This window comes from Lissotriton helveticus, chromosome 6 (assembly GCF_964261635.1).
Source record: "Lissotriton helveticus chromosome 6, aLisHel1.1, whole genome shotgun sequence".
Classification (NCBI taxonomy): domain Eukaryota; kingdom Metazoa; phylum Chordata; class Amphibia; order Caudata; family Salamandridae; genus Lissotriton; species Lissotriton helveticus.
In genome coordinates this window covers 360,682,317-360,697,198 of record NC_136067.1, presented here as the reverse complement: position 1 = coordinate 360,697,198, position 14,882 = coordinate 360,682,317, and positions in this window count along the sequence as shown.

Below are 14,882 nucleotides of genomic sequence, written 5' to 3'. Positions count from 1 at the left end.
CTGCCATGCTGTGTGCCTCAGAAGCTGATGTTACAACTACTGACATGATGGAAAGTCCTTGTCCCCTTGAGGGAAATGCATTTCCGTTCATGTCACTTCTCATCATACTGTTGGTCGCTAGACATCTTGTGGCAGCTTGACAATATGCTCTCTTGGGATTGCTTTGCACAGTATGTATTGCTGATTTGTGTACAATCTAATCAGAATTGTCTCACGACTGTCAAATCAGAAGGGAGAGGTTTAGATAAGGAAAAGCAAAAATGAATCTGGAAAGGGCTGTCACTGCCACAAAGCGATTGCAAATAGATTCTTTAGAAGTGGTTGTTTTTATGATTTTCGTGATCAGAACGCAAACCAGGTTATCAAATAAGCAATGGGCATATTGTCAGAAATAAACACTTGAACACCGGCTTTTTTATTCATGTGTCTAGGAATTATACAGAAATACAAAACATGAATAAAAGCGAGAATTAAGACTGGAAATTAGCATAAACTTTGATGGTGAGGAATGAGGGTTGCAGGATTGTGTAGACTCTGGCGAAATTTACAAACTGGTACAAACTATTTCCGCTCTCTTTTCTCTTTCACAGATTTTGAGCTGACAAGGCTTGCTCACGTGTTGCTCTTGCGTTTACCAGCAGCTGTTAGCTAGTGGCCAATACGTTAAAATACATCAGAAAATGCAAAAATAACAAGTGCAAAGTGGGATCAATTGTTTGTGCGTGCATGTGATCCTATTTGTCAAGTTCAGACCTATCTAGAGAGCAACCGAGCACTAACTACTATTTACACAGGAGCGGTTCCTCCACTAAGGCGGAGGAGTGTTGCCCCACTGCTCTCAAAGCAGTACAAGGCTGGGTTAGGGCAGGGCGGGGCTGGTGTCCCATGGAGGAGGAGTGGGTTGTGCACAATAAGTGAGCATGACGGTTCGGATGTAATACACAGCCTGATTAGAGAACATACACAGGCTCCCAGTCCCTGTTTGAGTCCCGAACCAAGGTGCTCAGACCAATCATAATGGAATATGTGATGTAACAATGCATACAATTACAACGCATTCTTTTAAATCGCAGTTTTTACAACGCAAATACCATTATATTGCATGTTTTTACAGCGCATACCATTACAACGCATGTACATTGAGATATATTAAAACAACCATTACAGCGCATTCCATGATAATGCATACTATTACTACAAATATCATTACAACCCCTACAAGTTTTTTTTTTGTTTTAAATAAATTTGTTTTTTTTTCCTTCTAACTTTCTCCTAGGACAGAATCGAAGGAAAATAGGGGTTTTGGGTGGGGGAGGTTATTAATACCCAGCTATTCATTTTAATAGGAGTACTTTTTTAAAGTACTTGTCCATTAAAATACCTGAGTATTAATAACAAATTCCAAAAAAAGGTTCAAAAAGATGGGGAAAAAGAAGCATACATTTTAAACATTTTACAAAAGATAAACACTACTCTCAGATTCAAAAATAGATTAAACAGACAATAAAACGTAAGTCCTTCAGCTATTTTTATTACACTGCCTGTGCCAACAAATACACAAAATGGCTGACATTCCGGAAAGGAAAGTATAAATGAACATTTTTACTCATGGCAAAATAAATATACATTCTGTCATGTTGTGAATCACACGAAAATACAGTTTCCAAGACATATTTTCTTTTAACTTATTGTTTACCCTTAAAAAACGTATAAAAGTAGCCGACCACCATTTTGTGCTCAGTGGTTAACTGTTTCCGAGGTGACCACACACAGCCGGAGTAGCAGGAGAATATTGCTGTTTGACAAATTGGACACTGTCATCTTCAGACCCAAGTAAGTGTACATTTACAATAAAACAGCATCAAAATATTGACACATAAATTACAAAAACTCACAATATATTTTACATTAATTTACAGGATTTACACATTTTGAAAAGCAGCCAGCAATCTAAAGCAGATATTTGACAAAATATCTTAACATTAAAAAGTATGTGATTAAATGAAAAAATGAATTTAAATTTAAAAAACTCATAAAGTAGAAAAAATATGAAATGACATTTTACTTCAGATATTAAACGATTTTGGACTTACAACAACTCCAAATATCTAGCAGGAAGAAACAAACCTTTACAGATTCAAATGTAAGTAAAATGTTAAAAATAATTTGAGCGTAAAAAAAAAACCTTAATTGATCCAAGAAGTAAAACATTGGCAGACAAATATCAGAATTATTTTGAAAATATTACTAATTTAACTACGTAATGTTTTTAACTCAGGAAACAGGCTGAGGGACAGAGTTGGATAATGGTGGGGGCAGATTTACTATTCCTACTCTGACAGGTGCTTGCATCAGGGAAAGTGTTGGATGGTGGTAGAGGCAAATTTACTATTCCTACTTCGACAAGTGCTTGCCTCAGGGAAAGTGTTGGATGGTGGTGGAGGCAAATTTACTATTCCTACTTCGACAGGTGCTTGCCTCAGGGGAGGGGCTGGTTGGTGGTGGGGGGAAATGTACTAATCCTACTCTGACCTGTGCTTGCCTCAGATAAATTGTTGGCTGGTGGTGGGGGCAAATTTTCTATTCCTACTCCGGCCTGCGCTGGCCTCAGGGAAAGCGCTGGAAGGTGGGGGGGGGACAAATGTACTATTCCTACTCCGACAGGTGCTTGCCTCAGGGAAAGTGTTGGATGGAGGTGGGGCAAATTTACTATTCATACTCTGACCTGTGCTGGCCACGGTGAAAGTGCTGGATGGTGATGGGGCATAATGACTACTCTTACTCCGACCTGTACATGCCTCAGGAAAAGTGCTGGATGGTTGAGAGGGCAAATGTACTATTCCTACTCCGACCTGTGCTTGCCTCAGAGAAATTGCTGGATGGTGGTGGGGGCAAATTTTCAATTCCTACTCCGGCCTGTGCTGGCCTCAGGGAGAGCGCTGGAAGGTGGGGGGACAAATGTACTATTCCTACTCAGACAGGTGCTTGCCTCAGGGAAAGTGTTGGAAGGTGGTGGGGCAAATTTACTATTCATACTCTGACCTGTGCTGGCCACAGGGAAAGTGCTGGATGGTGGTGGGGCATATTTACTACTCTTACTCCGACCTGTATATGCCTCAGGAAAAGTGCTGGATAGTCGTGAGGGCAAATTTACTATTCCTACTCCGACCTGTGCTTGCCTCAGGGAAAGTGCTAAATGGTGGTGGGGCAAATTTACTATTCCTACTCCGACCTGTACTGTCCACAGGGAAAGTGCAGGCTGGTGGTTGGGCAAATTTACGTTTCCTACTCCAACAGGTGCTTGCCTCAGGGAAAGTGTTGGATGGTGTTGGGTGCAAATTTACTATTCCTACTCCGTCAGGTGCTTGCATCAGAGAAAGTGCTGGATGGTGGTGGGGACAAATGTATGATTTCTACTCCAACAGGTGCTTGCCTCAGGGAAAGTGCTGGATGGTGGTGGGGTCAAATTTACTATTCCTACTCCAAACTGTGCTGAAAGGAGGGAAAGTGCTAAATGGTGGTGGGGCGAATTTACTATTCCTGGTCCAACAGGTGCTTGCCTCAGGGAAAGTGTTGGATGGGGGTGGGGGGAAAATTTAGTATTCGTACTCCGACCTGTGCTGGCCACAGGGAAAGTGCTGGATGGTGGTGGGGGCAAATTTACTATTCCTACTCTAACAGGTGCTTGCCTCAGGGAAAGTGTTGGATGGTGGTGGAGGCAAATTTACTATTCCTACTCCGACCTGTGCTGGCCTCAGGGAAAGTGTTGGATGGTGGTGAGAGCAAATTTTCTATTCCTACTCCGATCTGTGCATGCCTCAGGGAAAGTGCTGTATGGTGGGAGGGGGCAAGTTTATTATTCCTACTCCCACCTGTGCATGCCTCAGAGAAAGTGTTGGATGGTGGTTGGGGTAAATTAACTATTCCTATTCCGACCAGTGCTAGCCTCAGGCATATTGTACTGGTTGTTGTTGGGGGGAAATTGATTCTACAAAATGTAAAAAAATTACATTTTTTACAGTAATTGTTTTTTTTACACTTCAGTTATATGTAAAGCATACATTCAAACATTTGTATTTTCTTTTAACTTCTCAACAGATTAAACCATAATAACCAGCAAGAATAAATGAACACATTCCTCAATCACAGTAAATTCTAAAGCTCATCACCACTGGAGAAGCGGAAGCATTCAAGGTAAAAATATTCAAAAACAACATTAAGCCTTTTTTTTTTTGCAGGTTTCAATTACAGAATCAATTTATTTTAAAAAGTATCTTTGCAATAAAAATGTCAGCCTCATAAACAACAGCAAAATGATTGTTCTTCAACGTCAAAAACACTAATCAATTTCTTTGAAGGCTAATTGCAAAACTAAAAAGATCCAAATTTCAAACTATGGAGTGTATCAGGGACCCCCTGGTGAGGATAAAGATCCTGGGTCAGGGAAATAGTTCAATGCAAAGGTGTAAACCCAGGCCGAAAAATACAAAAACAAACACTGGCTATTCAAAGGACAAGGTATACATAAACCAACACACAAAATACTATACTGATATATAAAAATTTAATTATATTGATAAAAAAGATTAAATACATATAAACATATATGCATAATGCATTTGATACATTCGATACAATAAAACATTCTGATTAATTTCTTAAAAGGGACATTTGTTCTGATAGAAATGCTGGATTAACAATATAATCATCCCAGATTGTGTTAGGAGGGCTGTTGTCTGTCAACGCGTTTCGACACGTAATGGTGTCTTCATCAGGACAAATATTATGCAGCCAGATCTCTAGGGAGAACAAAACATTTTTAGATTCTCAAAACATACAGTATTGTGTGTTACAAGGCACAAAGGTATACGTTTACTGAAAAATATACGTTTTTTCTGCTTCTCAAATTTTACATAGCCAGGTTTGAAGATAAAGAAAATTGTATAATATAGCTGAAGTTAGACTTTTCACATCTTGACATTAGTCCAAGGTAAAACAATCTGTATCAAATCTTGCCCTTTGTACAAGATTTTGCGATATGTAGACCTTCTCGATATATTCGATAAATACAATCAATCGCATATTGACATTTTTTTAAATGCATCCTTATATAGAAAAGAAGAGAAAGGAAAGATAACAAGGTAAAGAGGTCTGGGGTATAGAGAATAGTCATTGCCCTAGTTGCCGGTGTAACCATTGTGAATTCAGTGTTTTATGCACATTATCTATTTTTGTATACTGAAATTTTTAAGGCATTCATATTGGTGATATTCCCTAATTTAAATCTATTCTAATTACATACTCACTTTCCTATTTTTAGGACTAAAAAAGTCACTCACCTTTATTAATGGGGTAAGGCCCAAATTCCAAGAATTCCGTTAGTTTTTGGTAAAATCAGTTGAAATCTATTAAGCTAAAACGATAACAAAAGAGACAAGCAGATATCTCAGTTTATATTCCTTAATAATCCAGCTTATTTTCCCAAAGAGTATAGCAAGGTAGAATTATAAAGTCTCAAATTTCTGATCTACTTTGAGTTCTTTTATTTGTTATCTCTACCTGGAGTGATTTCGTGCACAAAAGATATAAATTTCTATCTTTAGATGCACATTTATTCTTTTCTTTATGTTTTGCGCTATTATTTCTTTTTTTCTCGTGTCTTTATTTAACATTGATTGATTTTTCCTTGTGTTTAGCCTTTTATTTGGGCAATCGAGTTAGGATTAATGTGCATCAGTGCTTTCTCAATACTCGCTATTCAGGTTAATACGACCATTTCTAACTTGCATTTACTTTGTTAGACCACACTATTTTTGATCTCCTCACATTGAATATAACATTTCTTACCTAGACTGGCCTTATCAGCATTCTGAAGTTTTCATAACAGAAAAACAGAGAGTGGGGCACCTTTCTTTTCTTTTTCTCTCAGTCTTGGTATGTGAAATCTATTAAGAGAACAGGATTCCTAGCTTTTAGTGAATCAGTACCAATGGCTTAATATTACAGCCCTAATTTACATAACCGTGTTCTATTATTTGCATAACATCGTATTACCTGTAGTTGGTGATTTCACTGCATACATCCCACTCTTCGCTTCAGAGAGTTAAAAACAATGTATTCTGTAAAAGTAGATATTCTACAATAGAAATAAAGATACAAGGTTAACTATGCAGCCCTTGTTCTGCATTTAACGGGCTCCCTAATTATTCATACCACTTCTAAATAAAGTTATCGTACTTTTAAGGGATGTATTTTCTAATACCAATGGTGAAAGAACGCCAACTGGGGAGGTCGAAAAACATTCGAATTTATCCTTTACAGCTAAAGATACACAAAGCAAAAACTGCATTCCACCTTGGAATCATTTGTATAAGACGGCGTATTTTTACCTTCATAGATTAAACTTTCGGTGCCATGTTTCCTCGGCTCCCAAAGCTTGAAGAAATAAAAACGACAGCCAGAGACGTCGTGTGTGGGTTAGGTTTGCCTCTCTAGATAACAATAATAGAGAGCAGAAAACAATAACTACGGCAATGTTGCTTCAGGTTATTATTTTTCGGGCATCTATCGACCAAGGCAAGTTTTTACCTTTGTTAGTTGGATGTCTAAAGACCTTGTTTATTTGGCTCCACAAGCATGACTCAAGTGGTGAGAGCAGTTCTTTGCGTTATAACGCGAAGTTTTCTTGGCTTCCCAACTTCAAAGCGTATTCTTAACGTGGTATTTCCAAACTGCAAAACATAAGAGTGCAGCCAGGATATTAACAGGTTTACCTAGGATCGATCCATTCATCAGTGGAGAGAAAGTGTGTTTTCCAATTCTCCTTTTTAAAAATCTTACCGGTAGGGCTTATGGCAAACTCGTACTCCACGGCGGTACGGCTGGTACAGAAAGGAAAGGGTTTGTAAACTACTTTCCCACTGATATTTATACCAAACACCTCCAGTGTCATACAGGTAGACACACGCCCACATTTAAAGCCAAAGTGTTCATGTGGTTACTCTAATACTATCGTGTTATTCTAAGTCATATTTCAACTGCTCATGTACTCATGTTCATCATTCGTATTTTTGAAGAGGTTTTAACTTTATGCAAATTGGTGGGTTTTGGCAAAATCTACATATTGTTATTGATGATACTCATCTTCTTTTTAGTATAAACAGAAGTTCCCACATAGGTATAGCTCTATGTCTATAATCCTTATCTATATAATGGCATTCTCCCAGGGCAATTCTTGATTTAGGCCATGGTCGAATGTACCGAGGGTAAAAATCCAGTATACCTCTTTCTTTTTTCTTATTTCGTCTCCACCCTTACTATTCGGTGTATGAACCTTTTCCAGAATTCGCCACTTTAATTCATCAGGGGAGTGTTTATACTCCACAAGGTGATTTACCAGTGGTGCTGTTAACTTTCTGGTTTTTATTGCTGACCTGTGCTCTGTCAGTCTTGTCTTTACTGCTCGCGACGTCTCTCCCACATAACCCAAATTACAAGGGCATGTGATTAGATATATAACATTTTGAGTGTTGCATGTCCATAATTCTTTTGCTTGGATGTTAATGTTATTAAACATTAAGCTTTCTCCAGTGATAATGCTGTTACACGACTTGCAAGAGCCGCAGCGAGAGGTCCCTTTTATTGCACTATTATTTATAACTGATCTCTGTAGAAAGGGTGGGTTATCTGATTTTTGGATATATCGGGATCGTACGATTTGGTCCTTCAGATTTTTGTTCCGCCTGTGGGCGAACATTGGTTTGGCTATTTTCTGTTGATTGTCATTCAGATTAAGTAAGTGCCAATTAGAATTTATTATTTGCCTGACTGTAGAGTCCAGGGTAGAATGTTTTGTTTCACAGACCAGTTTAGGGTTTGTTTTTTGCTTCTGTGAGTTTAAGAGTGCGTCTGGATCATAAAATCTGGCCCTCTTATAGGGCCTCTCTGACCAGGCGGCGAGGGTATCCTCTCTGGATAAATTTTTCCTTCATGGTTTCAGACTGATTTTTACCCTCGGTACATTCGACCATGGCCTAAATCAAGAATTGCCCTAGGAGAATGCCATTATATAGATAAGGATTATAGACATAGAGCTATACCTATGTGGTAACTTCTGTTTATACTAAAAAGAAGATGAGTATCATCAATAACAATAACAATATGTAGATTTTGCCAAAACCCACCAATTTGCATAAAGTTAAAACCTCTTCAAAAATACGAATGATGAACATGAGTACATGAGCAGTTGAAATATGACTTAGAAAAACACGATAGTATTAGAGTAATCACATGAACACTTTGGCTTTAAATGTGAGCCTGTGTCTACCTGTATGACACTGGAGGTGTTTGGTAAAAATACCAATGGGAAAGTAGTTTACAAACCTTTTCCCTTTCTGCACCAGCCGGACCGCCGTGGAGTACGGGTTTGCCATAAGCCCTACCGTTAAGATTTTTAAAATAGGAGAATTAGAAAACACACTTTCTCTCCACTGATGAATGGATCGATCCTAGGTAAACCTGTTAATATCCTGGCTGCACTCTTATGTTTTGCAGTTTAGAAATACCATGTTAAGAATACGCTTTGAAGTTGGGAAGCCAAGAAAACTTCGCGTTATAACGCGAAGAACTGCTCTCACCACTTGAGTCATGCTTGTGGAGCCAAATAAACAAGGGGCCTTATTTATGAAGGCCTTGCGCCGCCGGTGCGTCACTTTTAAAATGGGAAAAAGTGACGCACCGGTAGCGCAAGGCCTTCATAAATAAGGCCCAAAGTCTTTAGACATCCAACTAACAAAGGTAAAAACTTGCCTTGTTCGATAGATGCCCCGAGAAATAATAGCCTGAAGCAACATTACCGTAGTTATTGTTTTCTGCTCTCTATTATTGTTATCTAGAGAGGCAAACCTAACCCACACACGACGTCTCTGGCTGTCGTTTTTATTTCTTCAAGCTTTGGGAGCTGAGGAAACATGGCACCGAAAGTTTTATCTATGAAGGTAAAAATAAAAGTACGATAACTTTATTTAGAAGTGGTATGAATAATTAGGGAGCCAGTTAAATGCAGAACAAGGGCTGCATAGTTAACCTTGTATCTTTATTTCTATCGTAGAATATCTACTTTTAAAGAATACATCGTTTTTAACTCTCTGAAGCGAACAGTGGGATGTATGCAGTGAAATCACCAACTACAGGTAATACGATGTTATGCAAATAATAGAACACGGTTATGTAAATTAGGGCTGTAATATTAAGCCATTGGTACTGATTCACTAAAAGCTAGGAATCCTGTTCTCTTAATAGATTTCACATACCAAGACTGAGAGAAAAAGAAAAGTAAGATGCCCCACTCTCCGTTTTTCTGTTATGAAAACTTCAGAATGCTGATAAGGCCAGTCTAGGTAAGAAATGTTATATTCAATGTGAGGAGATCAAAAATAGTGTGGTCTAACAAAGTAAATGCAAGTTAGAAATGGTCGTATTAGCGAGTATTGAGAAAGCACTGATGTACATTAATCCTAACTCGATTGCCCAAATAAAAGGCTAAACACGAGAAAAAATCAATCAATGTTAAATAAAGACATGAGAAAAAAAAAAATAATAGCACAAAACATAAAGAAAAAAATAAATGTGCCTCTAAAGATAGAAATGTATATCTTTTGTGCACGAAATCACTCCAGGTAGAGATAACAAATAAAAGAACTCAAAGTAGATCAGAAATTTGAGACTTTATAATTCTACTTTGCTATACTCTTTGGGAAAATAAGCCAGATTATTAAGGAATATAAACTGAGATATCTGCTTGTCTCTTTTGTTATCGTTTTAGCTTAATAGATTTCAACTGATTTTACCAAAAACTAACGGAATTCTTGGAATTTGGGCCTTACCCCATTAATAAAGGTGAGTGACTTTTTTAGTCCTAAAAATAGGGAAGTGAGTATGTAATTAGAACAGATTTAAATGAGGGAATACCACCAATATGAACGCCTTAAAAATTTCAGTATACAAAAATAGATAATGTGCATAAAACACTGAATTCACAATGGTTACACCGGCAACTAGAGCAATGAATATTCTCTATACCCCAGACCTCTTTACCTTGTTATCTTTCCTTTCTCCTCTTTTCTATATAAGGATGCATTTAAAAAAATGTCAATATGCGATTGATTGTATTTATCGAATATATCGGGAAGGTCTACCTATCGCAAAATCTTGTACTAAGGGCAAGATTTGATACAGATTGTTTTACCTTGGACTAATGTCAAGATGTGAAAAGTCTAACTTCAGCTATATTATACAATTTTCTTTATCTTCAAACCTGGCTATGTAAAATTTGAGAAACAGAAAAAACGTATATTTTTCAGTAAACGTATACCTTTGTGCCTTGTAACACACAATACTGTATGTTTTGAGAATCTAAAAATGTTTTGTTCTCCCTAGAGATCTGGCTGCATAATATTTGTCCTGATGAAGACACCATTATGTGTCGAAACGCGTTGACAGACAACAGCCCTCCTAACACAATCTGGGATGATTATATTGTTAATCCAGCATTTCTATCAGAACAAATGTCCCTTTTAAGAAATTAATCAGAATGTTTTATTGTATCGAATGTATCAAATGCATTATGCGTATATGTTTATATGTATTTAATCTTTTTTATCAATATAATTAAATTTTTATATATCAGTATAGTATTTTGTGTGTTGGTTTATGTATACCTTGTCTTTTGAATAGCCAGTGTTTGTTTTTGTATTTTTCGGCCTGGGTTTACACCTTTGCATTGAGCCAAATTTCAAACTATAAATGTTTCTCCACTTTTTAACGAACCCGAGAATCCATATCACCAAACAAAACAAAGGGGGTCATTACGATGGCGGGCGGACTGGAGTCCGTCCACCATCTTGGTGGGGATCGGGACTGCCCGCCATGGATGCGGCTGTCCGCATTACAAATTAGGATATGACCGCTACGATGGCGGTCGCATCTTGCCATTTAACATTGCGGCGGGGGCTGCTGACTGCAGCACCCGCCGCGATGCCGAAAAAGCATGTTTTGTATTTCATTGCACTATGTGGCAGGCACCCCCACCATTGTAATGTGGCAGTGAAAAATCGCGGTCCGATGGCGGAAGCCCCGCCACCGCATGGCTGGTGTTGGCGGGCCTTCCGCCATCAGAATGATCCCCTTAGTGAAGAACGACAACAAAAATCCCAAGTAAAGCAGCAAGTACACCAGGCCTTTTCAACAAGACAACAGCAAAACCTTAAAAAGGGAACCTTTACCATTCTGTAAAATCGACAAAAGGGACAAAAGCAGGAAACAATTCCAACAAAACATTTTCAAAGCAATGCAATTAAAACCTGGTACAATTTTGCAAATAATGAATGCTGTAAAATAAACACTGTGTACTAACTTTTCACTTGCAGGCAAATTAGTTTTTAAAACAACCACACTTAAAATCACTAAAACAATCCAGGCGTCATTGGAGGTGTGTTCATTATTACTCATCCCATTGCACAGGCAGAGTGGTTACTCTTAGTGACACTGTTGAAAGTACCACCGAGCATAACCACTCTGCCTCTACAATGGCGATAGAGGTAAGGGAGAAAATAAGTTAAATTCAGCCCTCGGAGAAAATACATTAAATTCAACCCTGGGAGAAAATAAATTAAATTAAACCCTGGCATCAACCTCCAATGAACCCTGTGGCTCATTTTTGAGGGAGGTGTCTCAAAACATTCCAACACATGTAGCACATTCTATGACCTCAATCCCGAACCTACGCAGAATTATTCAGCATAAAAACAGGGCAAGTAAACCCTCACGTGTAACACCATAAACCTTTTGTGACATTAACATTCGACCTGAACTTTCGGTAACCATTACTAATGAACCCTTTCTTTTGCATGACAACAAAAACCCTCTTAAAAGAATACTAATCTTCAACACACCCCATAATCTTGTTAAGTTGGAGAGTAGTGATATTTGGATGATGGATGGGACATTTAAAACCACACCCCATCCATTCGCCCAAAATTACACTCTTTATGCCTTCATTAATCAAACAGTAGTGCCCTTAGTGTACAGTTTATTCCCTGATAAAAATTCCTCAACATATACTGAATTTTTGTCAGTGATAAAAACTAAAACCATGAACAAAAGTCAGAGAAAGCCGTTAATGATGACACAATCACCAAAATGTACACGGTTACCCAGATTTAGGGATTTTTTTCACTTTTCACAGGCATATTGGTGAAAAATTTAAAATAAATTCTTAGTTGAGGATTATAGATCAGACAGGAAACTACAATTTGAATAAAAAAAAACTCAGGGGCATATTATCAAGGGGGTTTATCTCCGCTTTTTTGGCTTTAAAAGCCAAGAAAGCGGAGATAAAATTATCTCCCTATTACCTAGCTGTCGCTAACACCAGTTAGCGACAGCTAGTAGGAGATAGCGACCATCTTGGGCCCCACTTTGCATGTCAGTGATATTTATCACTAATGACATGCAAAGTGGGCGTGCCAAGATGTTAGCGACTGGAAACAGTTGCTAACATCGCTATCTCCTATTACCAACTTTTGGAGATATTCGCGCTAAGCGCGAATATCTCCAAAAGCTAACACCCGCCCTTAGCAGTTCTTAGTGATGTTATCCAATGGGAGGTGGATAACATGGCTAAGAGCATTAGCTCTTTTCAGCGATATTCATGCATTGCGGCCGTTTTTTATCGCAATTGCGATAAACCTTGGTAATACCAAGGTTTATCTGCGATAAAAATCGCCGCAGCTCAGCGGTAAAATTTTGTCTCTAACCAACCAATAGCGATAATTACCGCTATTGCTTGGTAATATGCCCCTAAGTGCTCCTTGGGGGTCATTATGATGGCAGATTTCGATTTTTCCCCCACCACATTACACCTTGTGTTGGGGGGAGGTGTGGTTGCTCTGGGAGGGACCCATGGTACCCCCCTACATTTCACAGCACTAAGTGGCAGGCACTGTGTGGTGCCTGCCAAGTAGTGCATTTCAGTGCACAACCTGCTTTTTTGACATTGCGGCAGGTGCTGCAGTCAGTAGCACTCGCCGCAATGTTAAATAGCAACATGCAACCGCCATGGTGGTGGTCACATCCTAGTTTGTAGTGCAGGACCGCCGCATTCATGGCGGGTGGTCCTGATCCCCACCATGATGGCGAATGGGCTCCAGTACACCTGCCATCGTAATGATCCCCTTTATTTTGTTCCTTCTAACAGTGTTGATGAATACTACACATCTATTACTGAATCTGAATACTTTACTGCAAACAAAGAAAAATTGGCACACCTTCTAAATCACTTTGAAGACACATGGATTGGCCATCTAAGCAGGTCAGGCCGCAGGAGGAAACCACATTTCAATGTAAAGTGGTGGAACTGCTACTAAGCCTGCTTAGAGGGAGGAGCTAAAACAAATAATGCCATAGAGGGATGGCATAACATCCTAACTTCTATCATGTCTTGGAAATTTTGAAGAAGGAGCAAAGTTTCCAAGAAATAAGGCTAGCACAATCATTAATTGGTAGTCTGAACCCACAAATCTCTAAAAGAGCAAAAGAAATGTCTGAGAGACTATTGGGTGCACTTCAAAAGATGTTGTTAATGGTGGCTTCAGACTACCTCGATAATATTGCACACATCCTACATTTCTAATCTACACTAACACCTGAGCCACCTGAATCCCCCTAATTCAATTGGCATTTTTTGAATAAAAAAATTATTTTAAAAAAAAGTTAGGTTTCTTTCCTTCAGTTGTCTTCTTTTTTCAACTCTTGGATTTAAGTATAATCCAGCATTTCACCAAGAGTCTTGATCAGCCCTTTAAATCATTGCAAATAATCCATAATCCGTGACACCATCCATGACCCGAGTTAAACCAGCCAAAAAGGGCACAGTTTGACAATGCCATATTTTTACAGCGAAAAATTAAACTGTAAAGTATACTGTGCACACCTATAAAAATGCTGCCCCCAAAAAAATCCCCAAAAAGAATTCTTTTTTGGGAAAAAACGCAACAAGATTCCATCAATGCAATCCCATCTCACTCAAATTCAAGTTTAAAAAAAAAATGAAAAAGTAGTAAAGGTTTGAAAAACTCACCCAAAAACCATTTTTGCAATCCTCTCTCTAACAAAGTCCAGCAGCAGTCCCAAAATCCATATAGCAATGATTTAAAAATGGCCCAAAAAGTTTTTTTACATCCCACTAAGTCTTTCTCCATATTTCTTTGTTCTATCCGGAAAACCGCAACAACGCAATTACACATTTTCTAAAAACCAATTGCAACGAAAAAATTACCAAAAAAGATTACTTTCATGACACTTTTGTTTAATAGAATAAATAATCAACCTCTTAAAATTTATTCTATTAAACAAAAAGTGCTACGAAAGCAATCAACCCGACATAGGCCTACAACTGCTACTTGTTTTGGAAAAGATTTTTAAGTTAAAACACGCAATAACATAAAAATACACCTTTTCTAGTTCTTGCTACCTCCCTCCTCTCGCCTTACAATAAACTTTACCACCTTTATTCTATTTTTAATCATTTAAATTAGCCTTACCTGGAAGCAGCTCTCCCTTGCTTCTGATCCAGACTGCAACGAACCTGATGAAACTGCGTATACGCGGCAACATCATCTCTTTCTGTAAAAAGGACAATTTTAGCCATTGACTTCAATGGGAAACCATGGGAAACCCTACAAAGATATTAAAAAATATATGTTACAATACATACACAAAACCACCCCAGTTCCCTGCCAGCCCCCACTGTATTTGCAACCCGTCGTACACATTTTATGTCCCAAGTTGTAATTCGGAGATAAAACGCCCCCAATACCTGAAGC